This window comes from Rhipicephalus sanguineus, chromosome 3 (assembly GCF_013339695.2).
Source record: "Rhipicephalus sanguineus isolate Rsan-2018 chromosome 3, BIME_Rsan_1.4, whole genome shotgun sequence".
NCBI lineage: Eukaryota > Metazoa > Arthropoda > Arachnida > Ixodida > Ixodidae > Rhipicephalus > Rhipicephalus sanguineus.
Window position 1 is genome coordinate 111,038,809 of NC_051178.1, and position 16,905 is coordinate 111,055,713.

The 16,905-nt window shown below is 46.6% G+C and overlaps 1 protein-coding gene across 1 annotated transcript in view; it reads right to left on the minus strand.

Annotated features, from left to right (window-relative positions):
- The window catches only part of LOC119386951 (calcitonin gene-related peptide type 1 receptor), a 123,420-nt gene extending 112,869 nt beyond the window's left edge, over positions 1 to 10,551 (minus strand). Inside the window, exon 1 of the mRNA XM_037654246.2 lies at positions 9,914 to 10,551. The gene's annotated coding sequence lies outside the window, so the exon portion shown is untranslated. The remainder of the gene's footprint in view (positions 1 to 9,913) is intronic.
- Positions 10,552 to 16,905: the final 6,354 nt, after the last annotated feature.

Genomic DNA, 16,905 nt, shown 5'->3' on the forward strand with positions numbered 1-16,905 from the left:
TTGTGCTCGTCGTGTTCCCTTGTCCCTGGTGTAGAAGTTCCGCGCTATAAATCTCGTAATTATGACTTTAGTTAATCTGTTCTAAAAGAAATATTGACTAAAACATGCCCATTGCAAGCACTTCCGTTATAACCTACTTATATTATCTTCAGATTTTTGCAATCACCGTTGAATTGCATGCTTACTGCGAGAGAAGTGTTATCGAACAGGAGAAACAGTTTTTTTATGGCGGCTGCCGCGTTGGCTCGGTGGTTACGGTGGTCGGCTGCTGACCCAAAATACGCAGGTTCGATCCCGGCTGCGGTGGTCGCATTTCGATGAAGGCGTGTACTGTGCGATGTCAGTACATCTTAAAGAACTCCAGGCGGCCGAACTCCAGCCGCCCATACTTCAGAAAAATTTGCAATACTGCGGAGTTTATTCTTACGTTTCAAACATTACTTCATCTATAACAATGTAGAAATTCTAACGGTGTCCTTGCGATACAGATTTACGTTGAACGAATTCTAATGACGATAACTGTTTCGCGATACGCGTCAGCGAGGTCACTGTAAAAATCTGCCCCCGTTCCATTTGCTTTTATTTAACGAAACGTGGTTTATGCCGTGAAATACAGAAATAACTGGAACGCGAATGAAATTTAGTTCGCCGCGTGCTGTGCGGACGAACTGGTGTCGTCTTGAAAATTCACTTCAGCAGCATACGACTTGCGAACTGAGTGAGTAGAATTCTTCGATCGCAATATCTCTCATAAGGTGTAATTGGTAAGAAACGTAGTGGACAAAATTTTATGAATTAGTTCGTTGTGCATTGCATTTTATCGTGCAAGCTTTCTCCGTCTTTTCAAACCCAGGGAGCAATAGAATTTCGATGCCAGCCACGTACGATTCTGAAACTTTTAATCTAATCTGCTGTACTTTTCTTCAGTTACTGCATGTTCGATTCTACATCTGCTCGCAGCCGCGAGGCAAGACATGCTCGGTAATTGCAGTCATTATCTAACCTGGCGTTGCGCTTGCGACACACAGGCTGCAGGACCGTTTTTAACCCTCCTCGTCACTGATGCATTTGCGACGCAGCGTTAACGGTTGAAAGCGCGGAGGGGGCACTGCGAAAACAATTCTGAAACGATCGCTTTTTGCCCAGCGTTCCAGCCTATAGCGTCACCTTCTTATCCCAACCGGCGCGAACGCCTCGTCCCGATTCCCCAATGATTTGCCCGGTCAGTGATCACCGATGAAAAGAGACCGACAGGGCGTATTGACCCGTTCCAATGATAAAACCGGCGCGCGCCGGGCGTATAGTCGCTAATCGCCGTTGCGCGCGCAACCGCACTGGGCCTTTCTAATGCGCTTCGCTTTCTGCTGGCGTGCGCGGCTCGGTCAGGCTGTCGCATGATGGCACACGAGGATGAAGAGGAGTAGGAGTGTCGCAACGAAAACACAAAGGCAAAACCCTCTCGCATCGACGCGTAAACGGGAGAACGTAGTGAACAACGCCAAGGTCAATCTGTCTCTGGTGGTCGACGAACGGCGCAGCTGCAACCGATGCCGTTGGCCCAATTCGGAGCGACGAACGTCGTGGAAGGGCACGTTCTCTTCGGCCGTTGATCGCAACGTGACTTTGGCGCTTTTCTCCATGAGCTGCTCCGATAATACTTTCCTTTTCTTTTTTATTATTGTACGTCTTTCGTTCGCGTCATCTCCTTACGTTTCTCTATCCTGCTGCCCCATTGAATCCCCCTGTCAGCGCAGCGATCGGGGAAAAAAATCTTCATCGCGGAGTCATTGACCCGACGGTGATGTATTTAACGGCTCAGCGAAGCGGATGCGCTAACACGGAGTGGCGAGTATTTGACGTGATACGCGCTTAATCGACAGTTTTTGAACGCAGACGCGGAGGTGAGGAACTGATGTTGTCATCGCGTAACGTTCCCTAATCATGTCGTGTTATTGCATAGGCAGCTTCGAATGTTACAAGCGTTTATAGGCGTCGCGGTAAAGAAGACTCGTTTGACAAAAAGTACCACGTTTAGAGATTTCTTACTCCTTTTTTCCCGCTTATTTTGACTACGTCGCCTAAAGATGGTTACACATTTTGTATCTGCATTGCCACCTGTCTAACGAGACGTTTCATCAACGCTGAGGGAACGAAGTCTTATGTGGAATGTGCATACTCATCGAAGCGAAGGGCGGCTGTCTCGTAATAATTGTTTTCTTCTTCTTGTGTGTGTGTGTGTGTGTGTATGTGTGCGCGCGCGTGTGTGTGTGTGTGTGTGTGTGTGTGTGTGTGTGTGTGTGTGTGTGTGTGTGTGCGTGCGTGCGTGCGTGTGTGTGTGTGTGTGTGTGTGTGTGTGTTTGCCTGCGCCACTTTATAACAAACTGGAATACGGTTTCTTGCGTTCGTTGAACTTAATACGCATGCATTTTCGCAAAGAAGCGAAGCTACTGTTGTGCATATACTAAAAGAAATATAGAGATTACATCAGGTAAGCAACATTGCGGGCTTTGTAGCCATTGCGTGCTTCGGAAAACAAAACTCACGAGTTGTGAAATAGAGCGTGAACGAAAAAAAAAAACGAAATTGCCACATAAAATATTTGGGCATTTGCAGCTCTCCGCGCCAAGAAAACTGTCCTCGGTCTAGCCCTGGGCACGCAGTACCTGGTAAATTAAACGCAAGAACAGCGCTTGCGTCTTCAGTGATAGGCCATTCTCGTGCGAGTCTTGACGCCCTGAAATTTCGTATGAACCTGTGGCCATGAAAATGAGATGCTGGAACAGATACGCAGTTCCAATGCACAAGACTCGTTCTGCACCCGTTCAGCATGGTCCCCTGTAAATTTTGTACGAACGTGGTGAAGTTAGGTGCTAAAGAAAACTTGGGTCAGGAGCGTCTCACGCTGGAAATGTGTTCGTAAGAACGTATTTTAACGTATCCCGGCTCGGGACATATCATCTGATCGAGAAGCTAGGCGGCCAATGGCAAAAAAAAGCACTTTCGAAATGAAAGCTTTGTGATCTCGGTCCCCGACGTTTTGCTGCGTCCGTAGCCATTAGCACAGGGGAAACGAAGCTATTCTTGGCGTGCGCCCGTATTCGGCAACCCCATGTCTCAGTTCATGGAGCATAATTATGTCGTTTCGAGAGCGACGTGCAGTGTGGAAATGTGAGTGGTTATATACGGCTGGACGTACAGTGCCTAGCGCTTGGCCTTTTGCAACTCGAGCAGGATCGCAGACAAATAGTAGGGTATCCTCACCACGTCGCAATTTAGGATAATCACCGTAAAAGCGCGTTTACACTGGCGAGTTTCCGAGGTCACGCTTACCGACCTTATATAGCCGGTAAGCGACTGTCAGAAAACGCTCGCGTGAACGAAAAGCCGGCTGTTCTCGCAAATGTTTCGGTGGCTGGATTTTCTTTAAATTTTAGCTGGAGAACGAAAGCCGCATACACTTGCTTAACTAATGAGTGGCACGTCAGACGGCCATAAGTGCAATTAGGCAGGCACTAATTTTTGCACTCGACTTTCTGCGTACAGGAGTTTACAGGCTCTGCCTTATAGGATTTGAATGCGATTTTCACGCGCTGTCGTAGACGGTTGAACGGGGTAGAATCAGCACCGAAAGGAGCAGGTTTCATGTAGGGAGCGTTCAATAAAAAATGTGCTAGCGACACGTCTTCTTTTTTTTTTTTTCCTTTGTGAGGGACAACGTTCTCGTAACTAACACGATCGACTCCTCATTACTACAGTGGACGCTTTTCATCATTCATAAGTACGCATTATTGCACTGCTCTCTCACCAAACTAACGTCTGCGCTAGTTCAAAGTACAAGTGAACGCGAAGTACACCTGCTGAGGCTTAACTGTCTCTTGCACACGGTTTCATCGCCATGGTAGCGTCAAAATTTTTTTCATGTCATACAGCGTGAAAACGGCGGTTGTTCACGCCGTTTGCGAAAATGACCGCATTTCCATTAGTCGGGCAAAGCTGCTTGGCAGAAAAGTTAGCTTTACAAATGTGAAATTTGTCAAACGAGGCTATCACCTAAGCACTTGGCAGTACAGACATTCGTGTGGCCTAGATGATACGGCGAAAATCGCTGCCTCATAGTCTGTAGCTGTTAGTGGGTGAATTTGAGGGTCAAAAGCAATGCCAGTGGCGTAGGCGGAGTCTATAGGTGAGGCCTTTCCCTCCGTGACAGCCATGCACGAGCGGACGCGGACTTTCGTCCCTTGGTCGATGGAGGTCGGGCACTTGCGAAACCTCTTCTGCACGTTGTTCCACTCTTCAACTCCTACCTTCAACTCTTTTATTCTTTTATTCCTGTACGCTCTTCCTAGTGGCTTTGAATCGTGTTCCCTTATGGCACTGAGATACTCGCCCTAAAGTGCTGCAGAAGATAGCGCCTCATCTCCTAATATGAGCCACTCCCCTTACCCTATCCCATTCAATTATATCGTTAGAAACGATTTGTTGCGCTACGTTTGCACATCTCGTGTAATAAGCACGCAGTTATGAACATATGATCTGCCTCATCACCACTTGCACCTAATCTTGGTGTACCTGCATGCCCGCTCTACATCGTGCATATAGCATGACGAGTTATTTGTGTTAACTGTGCCTTTCAGGTAGTCTCGATAGTACGCGTAAGTCAGAGCATGTGGGCTAAGACATTTGTCTAATAACGTGTAGTGCGTACTCTGCTCAGTTACTTGCATGTGTTGACACCATCGTGACTATATAGTCGTATCGCTTTATGTTGGACTAAACTGTTTCCAGCTCTTTCTAAACAGCTAAGGATTAGTTGTCCTTTACAGTGAACATGCCTCTTGCAGACAAGAAGGTAGACGCTCTGCCTGTGTTCCTGTCTCATTGAGGGTATAACCGATCTCAATAGAGTTGAGCTTACCGACTTGCCTGTTAAGGGGGCGTGTATCTGTCAACTAAGCAAAAGAAGAAAGTGTACAAAAATTGCGTATGAGAAACTAAATTTTATGCCGATTATTAATATTCGTTACGGCTGCTACTACTTCACTAGGCATTCTTTCGAGGCAACACGTAAAAAAGAAAGCCGCAATTACCAGATACTGTATGAGTAGATGTTAGGTATAAAGGGGGCAGGGGCGTAGCCAGAAATGTTTTTCTGTGGTTCGAGGAGGTCCGACCATACTATCATACGATCATGCGATGATACGATCATACGATCATTTCCGTGCGTGTATTCGTACGTGCGCGTCGATATGTATATGCATGTGCGCGTCGATATATGCCCTGGCTACGCCAGTGAAAGCAGCGAAAAGGCTGAAATGATCGAAGGGTCGCTGAAGAGTAACGGATCTCGTTTCAAGCAGTGGTAAACGGTGTACAGGGAAGCAAATAATTAGATGTCGTTAGTTGGCTAATACGAGTTGCTTTAATTGAAAATACTGTAACATACATTTATGCCGACAACAGTGACTTATACACTGTATAAATATGGATGAAATTGGCTGAAACAGACCTTCGGAAACGCGAATTCATCACGTGTGTCGCATATGGCATCAAAAGGCGGAAAATTTAAAACGCTAAAAAGTACCCCGTCATTGAAAATTTTAAACTTCGGTAAGAACAGATGCCCAGGTTTACGAGAAAGAGATTACTGCAACCAATCCTATAGTGCCGGAAATGTAATTATCGAACACAGTCTAACGATGAAGAAGAGCACTTCCGGGCCATAAAGTTAACAAATTCGGCCCCTGCCTAATTAGCGGCCTTCGCTATAATACGTTCTCTATCGCTATTTGGTGGCTTTTTTTTTTTCTTTTTGTTCTTAAGAAGTTTGCAAACACAAGAAAATACTGCGACTACGCGCCCTGTTTCCTATACTCCGTCGCAAGTTCGCATAAACGGCTTCCCCGTGCATTTATCCCAGGTTGCCGTATGAGCAACCCGGGACAGATACAAGGCGTAACTCTTCCGGCTCTGGATGCCGGATGGCGAATCTGAATACCAAAAATTTCTAATTTCGAATGTATCTCGTCCCATTACGAACCTTCGCAAAACGGAAACTCTTGGCACGTATCTTAGCGCGCGGGGGGGGGGGGGGGGGCGACCTTCTTGCATCTCATACGGCACCCGCGGCCGTGATTTCCTCCTTCCTTTTTTTTGTTTAATCCTCACGAGGTAATAGCAACGTGCGAGGGAGTTTATCTGTACCGGAAGAGAACTCTTATTCTTTTGTCTCTGTTTGTTTCCCCGGAACAAAAACAAAGCGCTGTCGCTTTTCTCAGCATACACGTTGGGGCGCTTGAACATTGGAAGCAACATGAAATAGACTCCAGCTTCGAGGTTAGAGAGAGAAAGAGAAAGAGAGAAAGAAAGAAGTGGCTTGGGCAGTGTGGACACCCAGGTTTTTCTTTTAAAATAAGAACTAGAAAACAAACCGGTCTTCCACTTTAAACCTTAGAGCGAGGCACAGAAATCTCAAGGGTAGCAAGGTTGGTTACGTCGAAGGCGAGGAGAAGAAAAAGAAGAGGGAGACATACGGATAGACTCGACGCTTCGAGCTTCAGTGCGAATGTCATTTTCTTTATTGCTTGTCTGAGTTTCTATTTAAAGCGTTACTATCACATTTCGTGCGTTGTGCCGCTCCCCTGAGACCAATACAGAGCTTACAATGACAATGGGTCGCAGCGTGCCAAGACGCGCGTAATGTGAGGAGGGCTGTTGCGAACATTTTTTTGTTCGCTCCTGGCGTCAGCTTACCTCGGACCCAAGCAATTATCTGGACAATCAGCGAGCGATGTATACAGAGAGTCGGTAACAATGGGAGCCGCGCGATGACTCGGAAGATAAACAAGTGACGTCGAACGAGTGGCTTAAGAACCGCCTCGCTTTCTTCCTTACGTCGTAAGTAGAGAAATCCGGAAGGTAGCAAACACACGCACGCGCAAGCAGCCCACTCACACACGCACGCACACACACAAACACGCTCACACCGCAACAGCAGCAGCAGTAACAACAACAACAAAAATCAAACATCTGCCAGATGTATTCTCCTAACCGCGACTCGGTCAAGAGGCCTGCTTTTTAAGATACTGCGACCGAAATTTTTTTTTTTCGTTCTGTGTGCTGCTTGTGATTGGTCAACAGGTTTCGCTAATTATGTGTCCCGCTTCAGGATTGGCTGATAATTTCTCTTACGAACTGCTCTATTGTAAGATGTTATTGTGGATGCACTTTCGGCTGCTATTCAGTCGAATTCCCCTCTCGATAAGTTTGACCTTATAGAATGGCACGATTCTGACAGCGCGACACAGGGCATATGAAAGTGCCGCAGGACAGGGTGCCGATTAAACAGCGAAGCGCTCTGTTTCATAAGGCAACGAAATGAACCACTTGGTTGTTACTGAACAATATGCACGGACTGCGGTTCCTTCCTGCGTCTGCACGCTGCGTGCCGACCACGCTGTTACAAAATTTGTCATTTCTCGAGGGGTGCCGCAAAGCCTAATGCACTTCCATCTAGAATGAAATAAACCGCGCGACATAAACCGCGCGTATTTGTCGTTCCTTGCTCGTCCTTGTCTTTGACGTTGTTTATTTCGTTCAAGATGGAAGCACATCAACTCGTCCAACTATCCGCTCTGAAGCTTAATGTAACAGGCGGTTATCGCGTAACCTGTGGCCGCCGCAGTGGTAAGTGAGCACTGCAGAGGCCATACATGCGTGTTTACCGATCCAATTGAATTCATACGTCACTACTATTTTTTGTTAATGTGAACGCACACCGTGGTAGCTTCGCGGCCGACGTGTTGTGCTGCTAAGCTTGAAGACGGGGGGATTGATTCCCTGCTACGGCAGTTCGATAGGTGCGAAATGCAATAATGCAATAAACGCCAGTGTGCATACATTTAGGTGCACGTGGTGAAAATATGTGATGAGGTACGCACCGTACGGTATGCCTTATGACTATATCGCGTGTTTGGCACGTGAAACCATATACTATACATGATTTTTTTTAGACCCAACGTTTCGAGAATTTGTCTTGGCTTCTTCAAGGCCGCAATCTATTAGCGCATATACTAAACATCCACCACGAATGCAGGGACCAAGGTCCGTTTGTGCACGGGATTCACGTCCGTTGTTGATCTTACGCAACAAACAACTTTCGCATTCCTTCCCTCCTTGAGCATGCGGGTGACGCGGTACCACTTGCATATAGTCTTGTCTTTCCTCTAATAAAACTCGCGCTATATAAAGTGGCGTATACGTAATCCAGGCTCTCCGACTATACGCCGCCGCACATGCTCGGAGTGCCGAATGTGGCTGCGAAACGCAAGCGAATCCGCGCGCAGAACAACTCTGAGGATAGAATTGGCGATACACTCGCACCGACCACGCGAGGCGGGACACGAGGTTGCCGAATAGTCGCGAGGGCGCCGTATAAATAGCGATTAAAAATTTCTCACACGGATCGCTCAGGTATGCGAGGTATCCGCGGTTAAGTCTTTCGATGTCCTGCAAACATCGCAACTGCATAAGGTTCGCGACGCCGTGAGCTACGGAAAAAAAAATAAAGTTGGCGAAGAAATAAAGAACGCATAGGCTTCTCCGTTTCTTGCGCCGTATCTTTCTTCGTCAAGGTTACATAGGCGTGTGCCTACTCCTACTGTGACTGCTTAAGAATCTGTCGCAGTTCCCGAAGCTAAGTGGTTGAACGTTACGGTAACCATTCTCCTCAGATCCTGTCCGTAGCAGCAGCAGCAAAAATGTCGTTGTCAGAATAAATTCTACTCGCGTGAAATGGCTAATGGTCGATATGTCAACAGCAGGAACAGCGCTTTTGGAATGTACCGTTAAAATCGAGAGGGCCTTGAAGGCTTGAAAGGCGTGCTGTGCAAATGGCAGGTAAGAATTGTGACGCTGCCTTGAACATGCGGGCGCAGTATTCAGAGAAACGTCTTGCACTGGTACTTTTAATACCATAAATTTTCAGTCATTCGTGACTTTTGACATATCATTAACGAAGCCTATTAGATGGCCATGGGCAATAACGAACGAGAAACTTCGTGAATCGCGACCCCGTTCTAGCACTATGAGATGACGCATAAGGCTTAATTAAATTTAAGTTCACCTCATGTGAGTCGGGAAAGTGGCTAATTATATGATAACAGTGAACGCTATAGCACGCGGGTTTCATTCTAAGCCTAGGCAACTGCATTGATTCCGATGGAGAGCAAATGCTAAGCAAGCAAGAGAACGATCTTGTGCCGTGTTTTGCGTCGATGCTAAAGACAACCACCAACGGTAAATAATTTTGAAATCGCCCACGGTAATCCTTTTATTATTCCGGTCGTGACTGTGTTTGCTGTGCTTGTATGTAGACCATGCGCTGTGGAGACGTGTATAAAATGAGCAGCGCAGAGGTTCACTCATTTTCGTCTGCAATAATTAATCCTCGTATTCACCATAGCTTCACGTTCCAATCTGACGCAGCGCACGGCTCTCAAAACAAAAAAAAAAAACAAAAACAGGCGCATACTCCAATATCACATATACCGCAAAAATAATTCTGACGAATATATCAAGTGGCTTCTCGTCAGCACATTCCTAGTAAAGTTCTACGTAGCCAAATTTTAATGAGAGACACACCAGTAACGTCCCCTCACAACAGAAAAATTCAGCGTGATTCGTCGATCTACAGGAAACAATTTAAAAATAAATTTTGACCTGTGCCTCGAGCGTGCACGGAACTCTCAATCATTTTCTCGCTCTTGCTCAAGGAAAAAAAAAAATCCGCTGTATTCCGCTGACATCTGTGAGCCAAGTTATACGCAAGCTTGCACATAGCATGAAGTAGCGCTCTCCTAAGCAACACGATTTGTTCGGACTAAGACACAACAGTATAGCGTTCAGAGCGACTTACAAAGTAGCAGTAATCCACACGCCGCCACGCTGCGTAGCCCGGCGAACTTGACAATCCAAACTCCGACGGCCGAGTAGCTCGATGACTTGGCAGCACAAACAGCTCGAGATGAGAAACGCTGACGCCTCTACGGACGTTTTGTCGACGTCGGCGACTCGTGAACAGGTGAGAGAAAAGCGTGCACTCTTTGGTCCTCCATGAAGCAGCGAGTGTTTTCACGACACAAGGGAAGACACCTCCAATCGAGCGTTCACTCCATTACACCTTCTCTTCTTTCAACGGGTTCGATGGAAACGTGTTGCTTCCGTAGACGAAAGTGATTTATCGAAAGACAAGGTAGAATGGATGACTGACGCCTAGTATGTATTGTTAGAGGGAAAAAAAGGATACACAGGCCTTAAGGCAGTTCGAACAGAAAGTCTCCGGGAGACGGAGCGTGAAACGAACGGGACGTCCCGAATGGAGCAACGTTCCCTCCGTTCGGCGTCTTCGACTACTGCGCGAGGGAGGATCTGCGCGCGCTCTTTTGCCGGCAAGCACCGAGTCGGTTGTGCGAGAGGGTGGGAGCACCACCGCGCGCACCGTGGGCTCGAAACGAGTGCCGCGTGACAGAGCTGAGTTAGCTGACTCCCGCTTCGGTCGTCGAGCCGCTACCGACTACGCGCGCTCCCGCGCGCGGTCGCTCTCACGAACGGCGCGGCGGTGACGGAGGGCAAGCACCGCCCCCTTCCCTTCTCCCTCTCTCCCACCCACGAGTGGGCTCTCCGGGGCAGCACGTCACCCGAACAAGGCGGCCACTCGCGGCGCGTTCTTGAGGAGAGCATGCGCGCCGAAGACGCCGGTGAGATGCGAACAGAAAGTGTCACGAGGGGAACGCAACGGTTGCCTTCGCAGTTCACACTCACGGGGCTCTCGTACAGCGATGCCGAGCAGTGCACCCCTCTGGTACTGCGCACGTAGCGCCTTTTTCGTGTCGTCAACCGCTGGCGAAACCGCAGAGGAGAGTTCACGCCCATTCACCGACAAAGTTCACTTGATAGTCGACTGCGCATAATTCCACGGCCGGACCAGAAAATAGCGCGAGCGTGATAAGACTGGGCCCGTATTTACACACATGTCTGACGCTAAAAATTTTCGTAAGAAGATATTTCAGCCAATCACGATGCTAGACGTATCGTTAGTGAAGGAGCCTGACCAATGGGGACACGTACTTACGAGAGGGAAGTTTGGTGAATTCGGCCCTTGATTCGTTTGAGTTGTTTGTCATTCAGCCTGACAAACGTCGTCCTCTTTCAGTCCTCGTAAGTTGTACCTTATGTCATATTGGGACATGGGAATGAGAAGGGTTTCTGAATAATCGTGATCACCTTTTGCCAATTCATATTCCACTTTGATTCCGCAGTGTGTCAGAACTCACTGGAATAAAACGTGACGTTTTGACTCTGTAGCTTGTGAAAGCTGTATTAATATAGAGTATAACTAGACGTATATCTTTTTTTTTTTTTCAGAGTGGAATTTTTTATATACGTAACAGCCGCCAGGGCACCAGTGACAAGATTTTTGGCGTCTTTGAAAATTTTGTAAAACTGATTGCCGGCAAAATGGGAGCAAGATCCGTTGTGCTTGAAGAAGAAAGATGACCATCGAGTTTCTTGATAGCGATTAGCTTATTCGCGCGATATGCAGAAAAGAGCCAATCATGATCTAGAAACTCGATCCTGAACGGGCATTATTGCGATCAAAGTGACGGTGCGATTCCAAGCATTTGTTAGCGAACCACAGGCACTTCAGTGTTTTTATCTATCTATCTATCTATCTATCTATCTATCTATCTATCTAGCCGCCTACGTCTGGGTGTTCTCATGATCGCCCCCTTAGTTTGGTGTAGAGCAAAATTGGCATGGGAGGGTAAGAGGATTTGACGAACATGACTGTCTGCTCATGACATGAATAACGTGAAAATCCTGTCACGTACGTCATCAAACCCTTCTTGCAGACACGTGTGGCACATACCCGTTTACAACGGGCCACTTTGTACGGGTATGTTCCACAGGTGATTGACAGTTTATATCTACCCATGAACGGTAAGAACAGACATTGGTAATTTAAATGCGTGAACGTTAAGAAAAACAGACCTCTCCAGCGTTTACGCGGCTAATGCGAAGAATAAAAATTAGGATCCCAGCAGGAATCGAACCCAAGCATTCTACGTGACAGTCAGCTATTCTACCACAGAGCCACGCCAGGCCTAGAAACTGCTATGTAGAGACGCCATGTGCAGGCGTGATGACGGTGCAACGTCAATTGTGGTTTGGTGCTGGCTATCTAATTTTATAACAAAGCAATAAGCGCTACATATGTACTCCTACGATACAGGCGTCATGTAATGTTAACGTCTGTGGTTCCACTCCGCTTTTGTAGGAGTCTAACAACCATTACACTTGTATTCCTATGATTCAGCAAGCTATATTCAAGCATCACCCCGCATGAATAAGCTAACGAAAGTTACGTATGATGTTCACATCATCGCACCGTAAATTGCACTTCGTTCCGATATATGACGTATGTACTCTAACGGGAGTGCTGACGTCACGTCAGACGATAAGTTACCCTGTAAACGCCAGCGTTGTCGATGTTCCTGGTAAGCCCACGATGTGCAGACAACTCCTACGGTTACAAAAACACGTCGATTCACCTCGTAACGCTTGGCTCAGAGCAAGAAAATACAGCATAGAACTTCTCGCTGACTGCTTCGCATGAAACCGATTCCGACAAGGCTTGGGATCTGCCGAATTTTTTTTTTTTTTTGCATTGACCTTTACTGTATGGTAAAACCGTTCGCAATGCCATTCTTTAAAATTGCTTGCAAAAATTAATGATAGTGTTCTGCATCCTTTGTGTCATAAAAGCATCCGTGTTTTGGTTCTTTATTGCCCAATAAAATTGTTTTCCCGAATGTGTCAGTTCTTTGTTTAAGAACTGCTGCCATAAAATGGCCCACGTTGTTCTTGCAGGCCTGTTGTTGAGGCAGAGTGTGAGATGTTCGGTAGGGAAGTGTCCGACAGTTTTTTTTTTTTTTTGCTGCATATCCGTAAGTGGGCGCCAGATTCCCTTGCAACCCCCCCTCCCCGTTTTTTTTCCCCCTTTTCCACTCCTTTTTCCGTCACTGACTATGTATGGCCCTTCTTGGTCGAGATTATTTGGTTGGAAAGCATTCTTTCTGGTGCACATGCACTAGCTTTACTGCAGGGTCAAAAGCTTGTTTTCCATCGCGGATTAACTCACCTCTTGTGCTGCATTCCACTTTGTTCTCATTTACTTCTAATAATTAATCGCCTTGTATATTCCCGGGAAACTCTTTTTTTTCCTTTTGCCACGGAAAGACTTCCTTTCGAACAATTAGGCCATGCCCCCTCGCTCCCCCGGAAAAAAATGTCCTGGCTACGTGACTGATGAATATTGCGAATTTAGTACATGGGATAAACAATGATATCATAGTTTATATATATATATATATATATATATATACATATATATATATATATATATATGTATATATATATATATATATAGACTTGATGACTTCAGCTAGGTAGTATGCGAGGGATTATTCGTCAGCTGCCACCTCGTAAAAAAATCACGTGCTACGTGACGCCAAAAAAAGCAGAAAAAGAGTGTTACACACTCGCCGCCATGGCCGCGATCGGCGCTAACATTCCTAGGTTTTAATGCACATATTTACCCCTAAAGAGGGCGGGGGGATGACCGCCGCCGTAGCTCAGTGGTAGAGCATCGAACGCGTTATTCGCAGGTCGCAGGTTCGGTCCCTGCCTGTGGCAAGTTATCTTTTCGTCCACTTTACTTTCATCACATTTATATCCCAATTATTACAAATAACATCTCCTATACTTTCCTTGGCATTATTCTCCGTTAGTTCTCATTAATACAAATCTTTAGCGTCATTTTGTAACGTTTCACTCAGTAAAAAAAAAAAATTACGCCACAGTCACCTTCGCGCCGCATGCTTCGCATAACATCGACTCCCACTGTACGGGATCTGCTGAATTTTTTGGTTTAAAACTGCCTTTTTGAGTTCACATTACAAGGAGGAGTTGCCCCATTTTATTTACAGTTGCCTTAAAAGTGAGATACTTAGGCGCGCTTTAGGCTCCCGTGAAATTTGGCCCAATTTGGTTTCTGGATTTGGCTCTTTCAGAAAAAAAAAACGCCACACTGGTCGAAACGTTATCTCCAGCAACACCGATTGCTCAATGATTTTTCATCTCTGGAGGAAGCCTTGGCACTCGTGTCAGTGAGAGCTGCTGGCACAGCAGATAAGTCGGCAGGTAAAGGACATCTCAGCAGTATCCACTTGTTTCTTTTTTTTGTTTTTTTTTCGTACCTCAGAGCCTCTTTCTTTTTGCTTCGTTTTCTGGAGATATATCTAAGGAAATGGCAGGAAAGCGGCCACGAGCGCCTTGTCATTTGCATGTAAAATGGCAGGCTGTTGGATTATTGAGACGTGGAGGTTAAGATCAAGAGCCGTGCGACGAGAGGTGTTGTTGTCGAAGGCTGAAAATTGTCACCGCCCGTCTGGAGGTTGACGACCCTGACCATCGGCAAGAGCGCCTTTATAGACTTGACTCTAGTCTGCGTTTTCGGCTTCCGCTACGGCTACGAAGAGGCCAGGAAACACTACTGCATAGATTACGGCAGGCTACGTGTTGCGTATATTCTCCGATACCATCATAAGATTTGACGGGTACAAAACCCTGGCTCTTGCGCGTGTCAGGCACTCCAGAGAGTATACAGCACAGGACTGTGTTTGTGCCCTCAATACGCGAATGAACGCGGGATACATTTTTTCTAGATTACCGGACCTTTTCGGAGGAGGCCCTTTTCGGCACTTTCGGGTGCTTGGAGACAAGTGATGCGACACATTTTTAAGTGCCTCTTTAAGTTTTTGAATGACAGGGGCATACAGATGCTCGTCTCTAGAGCATGTTCTGTGATGTGAAAACTTTTTGCACTTAGTGCACATCCGCGCACAGGACAATGTGCGTGCAGTAACTCATTGTAGTATAGCACAGTCATCTGTCACCATGCCTCTCCCCACTTCTTCTCTCCCTTTTCCTTTTACCCCCGTGAAGGCTAGAGACACGTACTCCAGGCCGACCTCTCCTCCTCTCTCTTCATTGGATATTATCCTGTGCGACCGCCACCAACGCTTTGAGTTAGAGTTACTGTGTATGCTCATAAGGGAGCAAATACAGCTAACTCTAGTGTGTATTTTTACTGGGTATTTTTGCTGTGTAATATACACACGCGACACCACGCGATCAACAGCGAAAACATGCAATCACTGGGTCACCGCGCGATGGCCAAGGTTGGTTGATAGATTCACGACAGTATTCGCATAACAAAAAGTAAACACTGTGCTTCGTCGGACCTGTGCTGTAAGGATCCGCGTATAATACGCATTCTGGTATGGTACACGGTGTTACTTGAAGATTAGCAAACATCGAGAAAAAGACAAATGCAACAGAATGTTCGTACTTGAGAATTGTTAAACAGAGCTCTGGATTACTTGGAATTTCGATATTCAAGCAACATATAGGCAACATTCGGCCACAGATGGCAGTTCGATGCTGCTTGTGCGTGATGGTGTAAAACTTGCAGTGATACCGCCGTGGCGAACCATACAGGGTCGCTGGTCACCAACCTTCGCAGAGTGGGATGGCTCTGATTTTTTTTAACATTTACAGAAAGCCCGCGAAATATGAGGTAAAACCACGTAACGGCGAGCAAGCGTGCTTTAAGCTAAAGAGTCGTTCTTTATGCGCCGCGGTGATTCAGCCATCAGCCCAGATGCGTAGCCTTTTTGTTCGCGTAAAAACATTTAAAGCCAGCACATTGTGAACCCGATGAAGTTAGTTCGTCTGATTCTCGCATCTTCTAGCAGGCTTCAATGATGCGCATGAACCCTCAGACATCGCATTTATTTTTCGAAATTCAGGCAATATCCCAGTTGTTTTGTGTTAAGCCTTCTTTTGCAGTCTGCCAGTTCTAGCTGTGTTCAATTAATACCTACTGAGCATCGACACATATTTCATGAAGTTTTCTGTATTGCTTAAATTTTCCAACAACTAGCGTTATCTGCATCATCTTCACTGATCACGTTCACATTGACGAGCACGGTGTACCAAGTAGAAATGCTATAGTATCTTATTGTCAATGCATGCGCGAATAAACAGACTGTGGCGATAATGATACTCTCGGCCACCTATCACGCATTCACACACATATGGACCGGGGACGCTTGTCCCAGGTCACGGCCCTCTGCGGGTCAGCCCCAAACACCGGCTGTGGCACAAGTGGCTAGCGAGACATGTGCAGACGTGCGTGGCGATGGTTGGGACGCTCGCTCTCTTCTCCTCATTGCAAAGGTACCCGCGAAAACAAGCACCGTAGACGCGCTGATGCTGATTAAAATACAACAATAGCATACATACAGAGTCGCAGCCAGCATTCCCTGGGCCCATTGCTGCACGGTTGAGAGATTCCTAGGCTGACCCGACGACATGCACGTTTGCTTGCATCCATATAGAAGGCAAGGTCCGGCCGGGGCTTGTTACTGGAACCACTGCAGCCAAACAAAAAGAAAGAGTTCTGCGTCGACAGCGCTGAATAATTTTCAGCTCTTCGTCCTAAATCGCAAATCTGGAAACTAAGAGAACTTGGCGACCTCTGCAACAAAAGCTTACCTATTTTTTAGATTTCTTTTATTTGCTTGTCTGCGAACGTGTCTGTTTTTACTCTGCACTAGTTTATTAGCGCGCTTTCGCGTGGAGGCACACAGTATGCACCCTAGTATCTGCCGGATTCGGCAACTTCGGCAGGCCAGAGAGAATGCTTGACTTAAACTAACAAGCGCGTGAAAGAAGGAGCCAAAAGGAGATTGTGCAGACAAGAGAATCTAAGTGCCTGCCTGC